The 9907-nt window shown below is 42.4% G+C and overlaps 1 pseudogene across 1 annotated transcript; it reads left to right on the top strand.

Moving 5' to 3' along the window:
- Nucleotides 1-7823: 7823 nt before the first annotated feature.
- Nucleotides 7824-9452, top strand: LOC149843748 (UDP-glycosyltransferase 88A1 pseudogene; annotated as a pseudogene). The gene has a single exon (XR_016430913.1). The product of XR_016430913.1 is annotated as a UDP-glycosyltransferase 88A1 pseudogene (transcript).
- The last annotated feature ends 455 nt before the right edge of the window (nucleotides 9453-9907 follow it).

Below are 9907 nucleotides of genomic sequence, written 5' to 3' on the forward strand. Positions count from 1 at the left end.
AGAAGGACATCTCATCGCATTTGAAAGCAGGAAGTTGAACGACGTTGAATGTCGATACACGGTGCACGAGTGCGAGATGTTAGCGATCGTGCATTGTCTCCGCACATGGAGACACTATCTCTTGAGATCACAATTCGTTGTGCGTACTGACAATGTTGCGACAAGCTACTTCCAAACTCAGAAGAAGCTGAGTCCAAGGCAAGCACGTTGGCAGGATTTCTTGGCAGAATTCGATATGGTCCTCGAGTACAAGTCAGGCAGGACCAATGTTGTGGCCGACGCCTTGAGTCGAAAGGCGAAACTTGCAGCTTTGCTCGCTTGGGAGGGCAGTGTGAGCCAACCGACGAACGATCTTCTTGAACAAGTGCGAGAAGCTTCAAAAAGTGACCCAATGGCTCAACAACTGATTGCCTTGGTGAAGGAAGGAAAGACGCGGAGATTCTCGCTAGAGGATGGTTTGCTCCGCACTGCGGGCGATCGTTTATATATTCCGCGACAAGATACCTTGAGGAGGCGCTTGATGCACGAGTGCCATGATACTACTTGGGTGGGTCACCAGGACAACAAAGGACCTTGGCATTGTTGGAACGTGCATTCTACTGGCCGCAGATACGCGATGACGTAGATGCCTATGTGCGGACTTGCTTGATTTGCCAAGACAAACCCATCAATCATAGACCCGATGGACTACTGGAGCCCCTACCTGTGCTTAGTCGCCCGTGGGAGTGCATAACCATGGACTTCATTGTAAGCTTGCCGAAAGCACAAGATTGCAGTTCGATTTATGTGGTTGTGGATAGGTTCTCGAAGTATGCTATCTTCGTGTCTGCCCCTGCCACCTGCTCAGCCGCTGATACTGCAAAGTTATTCATGCGAAACATAATTAAGCATTGGAGAATTCCAGAGAGCATCGTCAGTGATCGTGATGCACGCTTCACTGACAAGTTTTGGCGAGAAGTGTTTCGCTTAATGGGGACGAACTTGCATTTCAGCACAAGTTTTCACCCCCAAACCGACGGACAGACAGAGAGAATAAACAACATGCTGGAGGAATACCTGCGGCACTTTATCAGTGCTAACCAAAGGGATTTAGTTGATTTACTTAATGCGGCTCAATTCTGCTACAACCTTCAAAAGAGCGAGTCATCCAACCATAGTCCATTTGAAGTCGTAACTGGACAACAACCGCAAACTCCGCACTCCCTTGCTGCGCGAGGACGTGGAAAAGCACCTTATGCATACCAGTTTGTTAGGAACTGGCAAGATCAGACAGAGTTGGCGAAGGCATATCTAGACAAGGCAACCAAACGCATGAAGAAATTGGCAGATTAGAAGCGTCACCCAACAGAATTTCAAGTTGGAGACAGTGTTGGCCAAGCTCTTTCCTGACCGCACAACTATCTTTCGGGGCTACCACCGAGGCCTTATTCGCAAGTATGATGGCCCCTTCACCATTATCAAACGTGTGAGAAACTTGGCGTACCGGCTGGACTTGCCAACAAACTTTCAAGTGCACCCGGTATTCCATATATGTAACTTGAAGTCATTCCACGAAGATGAAGGAGATCCTCAACGGAGCATGCCTCAACGTGCTCCGATCCCACAACGAGTTCCTTCAATAGTTAGTATACCAGGCAGAGATCCAGATATCATCCTCAACCATTCCAGCAACTATCTAGGGGAAGTCAAAAAGTACTTAGTGCAGTAGAAAAGATTGCCAGAATGTGAAGCCACTTGAGAGAAAGCCAACAACATGTTTCAGCATCGAGAGCTTGTAGAAGGCTACCATGAACAATTGGTGTCGAGGACGGCGCCAACTTAGGCGGGGGAGCGTGTTCCGAACCGCCATGCTTTTCACCTTTTTGCTCTGATGTATATACCTCTTTGGCACTCTAGAGTGCCCCACAAGGCCTTACAGCCTAAGAACCCCGTGTATTCGAACTCTCTCTTCCCCTCTTGATGTACTTTGCTTTCAAGTATCTATAAAGAAGCTTTTTGCATCTCTCTCTTTTTGTGCTTGTGCATACGCGTACTCTTGCTTCCGCTCGTGCGCGTGTATTGTGCGTTGCTTGTGCGCTTAAAAGGCCTGCCTTCGGTGTGTGTGATTGCCCGAAGCTACGTCACGGGGGCCTTCGCTTCCCAGCCCGTGACAAGAAAGATGCTGACGATGAAAATTTTTGCCTACTAAGTCACCCCAAAAAAATGACTTTTATTGAGTAATAACGACATTTATAGCTCGCCGTTAAAAGGTGAACCAACACCAATGATGAATTTCGTCAAAAACTGAAAACACCAATAACAACGTGGCAATCTTAGGTTTACTTTTAACAACTCTAGCAATATCATTTTTTACATGATAAGCTTAATTGTTCTCTTTATATTATCTGTGAACTTTTTATTGTTTTTTTTTCAGGTTTATAACTTATAATGGCAATATATCTGTCTCACCATTATAGGTGAGATCTTTGTCTCGTCGTTAGCCTATAAAGATGAGTCAATTATCCTCGTTGTAGCTACGAGCCAGAGTTATCCTATCTCGCAACCAAATAATGTTACACAATATGCAAAGATATCTACCTTCTTCGATTATTCAAGTTTCTACCTTCTTCGATTATTCAAGTTTCTGATGGCCCCATGGATTTCTTCCACTTCCATAGTTGGGAAGATTCAAAGCTACAATTGCCCTTACATTGTATATTTAATATTCAGAGAGCAAACAAAGTTAGAAATATTTCACAAGACAAATGAACTTGATATATATCTAATAGGTAGCTTAATGCCTTGTGCTTCAAATTTTGATTACAATTTGATTTACCAAATATGTTAGAAAATTTTTATTAAACAATGCCAAGTGTTAGCCTTGCTATTACAACACCTTAGAATTACCTCATAAATATAAGCTACTCCATTTTAAAAATTACCCACCAATTTTATACACCTGAAAGAGTGAAATATTATATCAAAAAGAGTAAAATATCATATCATAGTCATGCAGCAAGACATGTAATGTTTTCTTGACTCTACTCATCCTATTCATCTCATGCAGCATGCATGTAACAACTATTAATGATAAAGGAAAAGTCCCAAAAAGGCAGCTTTACTCCACATCTTCAATAATTGAAAGTGGTACACTTAAAATTTGAATCTAAGTTGTCAATTGAGAAAAATTGCTTTCTAACCTGACTGGATAGACAAACACGCAACCAAGCATGAATTGAGTAACACAGACAAGAACAAAAGAAACAAAAAATGTTTGCCTAAGCAGCAGGGGGTCATTCCTGGGCTTAATTCATATGAAGTGAGAGAAACCAAATTAAGGATGAGGATTATAATTTCTTAACAACCAAGTCTAGCTTTGAGCTATGCAACGACCACATCAATGAGCTCCTTTGTTTAATCACTTTGAACAGGAAACAATTTCATAATATAGTTTCATAATTTTTTTTCATGAAAACCATGTTTACTATTATCACTAGAATATTATTTCATAGTTCATAAAATTCCCTTGTTTCAGAATGATCAATGGAAATTCAACAAAAATAAAACAAAAAAATCCTAAAGATGTTTAATATACAAAAGAGAAAAAGAACCTAACAACTCATCATCTTAATCCCTGCAACAAAGGGCACAAAAGAAGCATATGAGATGCAACAACAACAATAGGGTGAGCACAAAGGATAATACATTACACAAAAAACATGAGTTCGATGAGGCCCAAACCAAAAGAAAAGCCATCTTATCATTATAAAGAAATAAAATTAGAAAATCACCAGAAACAACAACACACATACCTCAAAGTTCAAATCCAATAGAAGAAATTGGACAATGAAAAGAACACATAAACTCACAAGTCACAACCCCACATGTTTCAATGATAAAAAAGTTGTCGATCCAAATCAAGAAAAAAATCTGCAAATAATGCATCATACCTCAAAATAAACCCTAATTTCTAACAACTCCAAGATCAAGCAAGTAAGAGCTTCAAGATCAAACTGAAACTTGACAATCTCGAAGAGAGAGGGACAGAGACTAACAAGACAAATCAGATTGTTGCCGGATAAGGGTAGCTCAAATTTGCAGCGGCATCAATCATCGATGCTTATGGGCGAGTTGAGAGGCAATGGGATTCACACATTCAAAAAAGGAATATGCATTCTTGTTGTTCTAACCTCAAGTTTACAGGTAGTGAACAAAAGAAGAAGAAGAAAAAGAAGAGGGTAGGGTTTCTGAGAACGGGAGATCAAATGCTACCGCCTCTGGCATCTTCTTTTTATGTGAGAGAACAGAACCCTTCTCAAATCCCCCGACTATGAGTCACCGAAAAATCTCCTTCCACCGCCGAAACCCTCTTCTTTTTTCCTCTTGCCTAAAAAACACTAGAGGCGGTGCAACTGCAAGCCTATGAGATGCAAGAGCACCATCCCCATCTCCGAAGGGAGAGCGCCGCTGCCTAGCAGGCAGCTTTAGCGGAGATCATCATCGAAAAAGGAGGGAGACGAGCTAGGGATTAGGGTTTTTGCTTAAGTCTACGGCTTTGAGAGGGAATAAGGGTCGAGACCCTTATGTTTTCTTTAAAAATATATAATAATATTATAATAGCAATATAAGTAATAGATTAAAACCCTAGCTTATTTGGCTGTTAAAGATCAATATTGACGATATGTCTAGTCGGGTTGATGTCGCTCTATAACGACAATAATTAAGGCTGTTATAGAGTAAAATCTTATAATGACGATATATATATATATATATATATATATATATATATATGCAAAGACAAGGCATTCTAAGTAATATTCAGCTCATGGTTATTGATGAAGCTAATAGCTAAAAAAATCTCATCATTATTGTTTTATCTATAACAAAAAAATCTTTTTGCTAGAAAAGTGCCGCCACTATTGACCCTCGTTATTGCAATATAAACATCATTAATATATATATGCTAATTAGAAAAAGTAAACCCTTAAAATTCTAAGTTTCAAACTAAAATCAAGCATGTTGAATCATGTGTAATGTTGATGAAAAATAAAAATACAAAAATACTTAATTAAATATTTATCTTATTTAAAAAACTAAAATCAAACACCTAAATGTTAATTAAAAAAACCTAAAACCTAAAATATAATTAAATATTTAAGCTATTAAAAAACTAAATAAAAAATCTAAATCCTAAATCTTAACAAACATTATTCTTATATATAATAATTAAAAAAATAAAACTCCTAAAAGTTTAAGCTCATAACTAAAATTAAGCACTTGGAATCAAGTTTAATGTTGATTGAAAAAAAAAATACAAAAATACTAAAATGTTAATTGAAAAAAAAAAGTGTCAAATACCAACCAAGTTTTGAATCAATGCACCAACAAACCAAGATTTCAGAAGTTAAAGAAACTCGGGTACCAAACACAATTTCATGATTCCACCGGGCATATATAGCCTACTTTTTGCAACACAAACTTGAGATAATGATACTCAAACCATCAAATCCATTAACCAAAGAAGATACCCACAACCCCAGAAGAAGCGGACCGAATCTACACTTGTTTTCCCAAACACCCACCAAAATCCAGCCAAAAACAATTTACGATGAAACAAAGATGAAAAAACCCCAAATTCTCTAACACCAAATATAAATAAGAGAATCCTAAATCAATTGAAAGTTAGAACAAAGAAGAGAACCCTTACAAAAGTTTTATCAGAAGATCCCTATTTGAACCACCGAATGGTAGTAGTTGGATCGAATAGGGTACACCTGGTTTGAGAAAAACCGTGGGGCCAAACTCGTAGACAATACCTGAATTTGATCTTGGTGCGGGTATCAAGAACAGGGTTGGGATCAAGCAGAGTCTGCCGGTAGGAGAGAGAGAGAGAGAGTTGAGGGGGAGGGGACACTTCGTAACCCCTAGTGAGTCGGGCTCAGTTGGTGCCCACCTTGACCTGAGCCTCTCTTTCTAGAAATATGTATCTCGGAACCTAGCATTGTAAAATTTAAGTTCATGGGAAATATGTATCGGAGCAGAAGTATGAAAGGCTGAAGCTGAAAACAGTATAGTGTCCAGCCTACTTCGTTTTGGGTCCGTCCGAAGAGATTGGGGAAGAGTTTCGTATGATTAGCTGGGTGCACCAGCGGTACTATTAATGGTGGGTGTGTCCTCAACCAGGGGATGAGGAAGGCAAATATGTAAGCATGCAGTTAGGGGTGGGCATCGGGTCAGGCATCCCGCAGGTCGGCCCGGCCTAGCCCACCATGGGCTGACCCACGGCCCAGCTCGGCGTGTGTTATATTATAACATAATATATATAATAATATACATAATATATAATATAATACATTATATAAATAAAATATATAACATATATTATATAATAAGCTCGGCCCACCCCACAGCCCTAACAGCCAGGCTGTGGGCCAGGGTTCTCCCAACAGGCTGGCCTGGGATCCATTAGCGGGCTAAGCCGGCCCGATGCCCATCCTACATGCACTGGGTCTGGTCATGATTCAGATATAGACTACACATATCCAACAATATAGTTTGCATTTAGGTTGGGCAAAGTCCAAAGTTCCAACCCTGGAGAAGTAATCAAACACGCCCATAAGTACTAACTTTAAAGGAATGGGAGCTTCTGTTGCAAATCTGACCTTGAACCATGCCAAAAACAAATGAGTTTCGTGGCTCAGATCCATTATTCGAACCACAAAATTGTGATGTGGACCATGTTGCCCGTAAGGTCATATTCACTAGAGAAAAGAGTTCAACGAGAAGACTTCCTAATAAAATGTATTGTATTGTTATATATTCAGAGGTGGGCCACATAAGGCAGGGTGATTGTGGGGGCTCCACTTGGATTTTTTCACTTCGGCGTATATATATATATATATATATATATATATATATATATATATATATATATATATATATATATATATATATATATATATATATATGGTGTCGATGAGTCGCAACGAGTAATATCTTATTGCCAATGCTTTTCTAAGCAAATCTAACCTTAGAGATATGATCTATATGGTCTGTTTGGTGGGGAGCAACTGATCATGAATCATTGGAATCTAGTGTACTAAAATTTCATGGCGTAGCTAGGATTCATGTCTAAATTTTTTTTTTTGAGATAAAATAAAAAATGGCTACAATTATTAATAAAAATCTATTTCATATGGACAAATCAAACTATTTGCTGCAGTCAGGGCTGGGCTAGGACTGGGCTTTAAAAAAAAAAAATATTTAACTGTTTCGGCCAGCTCCGCCTCTGGATATATACATCTGCAGGGTTAGATCCAATCAAATCAACTTGAAAGTAAGTTTCAACTCATTGATACTGTATGCACATCGGCAAAAGGGAGTTATCATATACTACAGGTTTTAATTAGTTGGAATTGAAGTTATCATATACTACAGGTTTTAGTTGGAAATGAAGATACGTTTTTTTTTTTTTTACATTTTCATTTTTTGTTTTTTTCATGAAACTAACATGACCGGCGCCATGGTTAATCTGGTTAGTGGAATCAGCTCTTGGACCGTATTAAGCACAATTTTTATGACAACTGAAAAATCAATGGAATTAACATCTATGAGCAGAAAAATATCAAGTACAATCACATTGCACATTTTACATGTGCTGCTGTGCACAGAGCTGGGCCTCATAGTTGACAGACTTTACGATAAAGATGTACGACGATTAGGTAGAGCTGCACATAAAAAAATGTGCAATGTGATTGCACCAGATCCAGCCTCCCTCTTAGCTACCTCACCTCCCAAATTAAGGCCTTATAAATATAAGTGAATATGAGCAGCAAGACCTCTAAAAAAGATGAAGCAGCAAACTCTGGTTCTCTTCCCATCCCCGCTCATGGGCCACTTGGTGACCATGGTCGAGCTGGGGAAGCTGCTCTACCTCCGCCACGGATTCTCCATCACCATCCTCATTGCCACCCCTCCTTTCAACCTCGGCGATCCACGCCCCTACATCAAGACCGTCGAGTCCTCCGGTCTTGCCATCTCCTTCGTTGAGCTCCCGCCCGTGGACTTCTCCTACGATCGAACCAAGTACCACGCGGTCCTCCTCTTCGATTACCTGCACGAGTGCAAAGCCCACATCAAGGAAGCCATGGAGACCATCTCCAAGGACTCTAGCATCCTAGCCTTTATCATCGACTTCTTCTGCATCTCTTCCATGAGTGTTGCTGCAAGCTTAAGCCTGCCGGTGTACGTTTACTACACTTCTCCTGCTGGAGCACTAGCGACCTTCCTGTACCTTAATGTGCTGCATCGCCAAACGGATGTTAGCTTCCGTTATCTTAATTCGGATCTGGATATTCCTGGGATCCCCCCGGTGCCGTCTAAGGACATGCCCATGTCGATGCTGGACAGGGACGAAGCCTATGATTGGTTTTTAGTAGTCTCCACCCAGTTGGCCCGAGCCCAGGGGATCATACTCAACACCTTCGACGCGCTTGAGCCTCGGCCGCTCCGGGCTCTTGCCGATGGCCTGTGCGTGCTGGGCGGACCCATGCCGCCCATCCACACGATCGGACCGGTGATCGCCACCGAGCAGAGGACCGATCGCGATGACGACTGCCTCAGCTGGCTCGACTCGCAGCCGGAACGGAGCGTGGTGTTCCTTTGCTTCGGGAGCCTGGGCCGGTTCAGCTTGGCTCAGCTGGCAGAGATTGCAGAGGGGCTCGAGAGGAGCGGGCAGCGGTTCCTCTGGGTGGTCCGGAACCCGCCGCAGGGGTCAGGATGGACCCTGGTGATTCCGGATACCGACCCAGCAGAGCTCCTCCCGAAGGGGTTCTTGGAGCGGACACGTGGCAGGGGACTGGTGGTCAGGTCATGGGCCCCGCAGGCGAGGGTGTTGAGCCACGCAGCAGCGGGTGGGTTCGTGACACATTGCGGCTGGAACTCGGTGCTGGAGAGTGTTAACGCGGGCGTGCCCATGGCCGCGTGGCCGCTGTACGCGGAACAGCGGCTCAACCGGATCTTGCTGGTCAGCGGGATGGGTCTGGCAGTGCCCGTAAGGGAGGGTCCGGATGGCCTGGTGAGCGCGGCCGAGGTGGAGAGGTGCGCCCGGTTGCTGATCGGATCGGATGAAGGGGCTCAGTTGAGGGAGCGCGCCCAGGCGGCCAAGGTTGCAGCGGCCGCAGCGGTCAGGGCAGAAGGGTCGTCTTGGGCGAGCCTGGTGAGGTTGGCTGACCAATTGAGGCGCACGGTGGGCCCGCCTAATGGTGATTTTAATGCCTAGTGGACCCTTTATCTGTTTGTCCTTTCACCTTCAAGAACGGGTCACGCTTTTAGTATGAGTGTGATAGTGGGACCCAGACGTAACGTTTTGTTTGTTCTTTCACTTTCTTGACCAGGTGTAACGCTTTTGTTCGAGGTTTTTTTTAGTGGTGTACTTTTTTTCATATTTTTATTTGGACCATTTATGTGGAGCATGTCGTTTGGGCCTTGTGTACCATTAAATTGGGCCCCGGTTGTTTGGGGCGCTCTAATCGGCCAGGATTCTGGTTGGATATCCAACCGAATCTGAATACGTTCAGTCAGTAGCCAAAACGGGATCCAATTAATAATTAGATCCGGATTCAGCGTCAAGTCTTGCACTCCAATCTGGGAAAAGTCAGAATCCGAATAAATGTAAATGTCGGATTTTAAGCAAGTCGGATCTGGATTCAGTTATGGTTGATCCCCATCAAACTCCAATTCCAAAACCCATACCAAGTATGCTAGATTTGATTAAGTCAGACCTGGTTTACATACCTATCGCCAGAGTAGGGTGACAACCATCAACAGCAATTAATTTGGTCTGGATATGTGCACATCCAGATCCGAGCTTGACCTGGAATGGGAGGATCTTGACCGGGTGTGGAGAGGCTTATTAGAAGGACGTTGA

The sequence above is a fragment of the Nuphar pumila genome, chromosome 3 (assembly GCF_984573655.1).
Source record: "Nuphar pumila chromosome 3, dmNupPumi1.hap1.1, whole genome shotgun sequence".
NCBI lineage: Eukaryota > Viridiplantae > Streptophyta > Magnoliopsida > Nymphaeales > Nymphaeaceae > Nuphar > Nuphar pumila.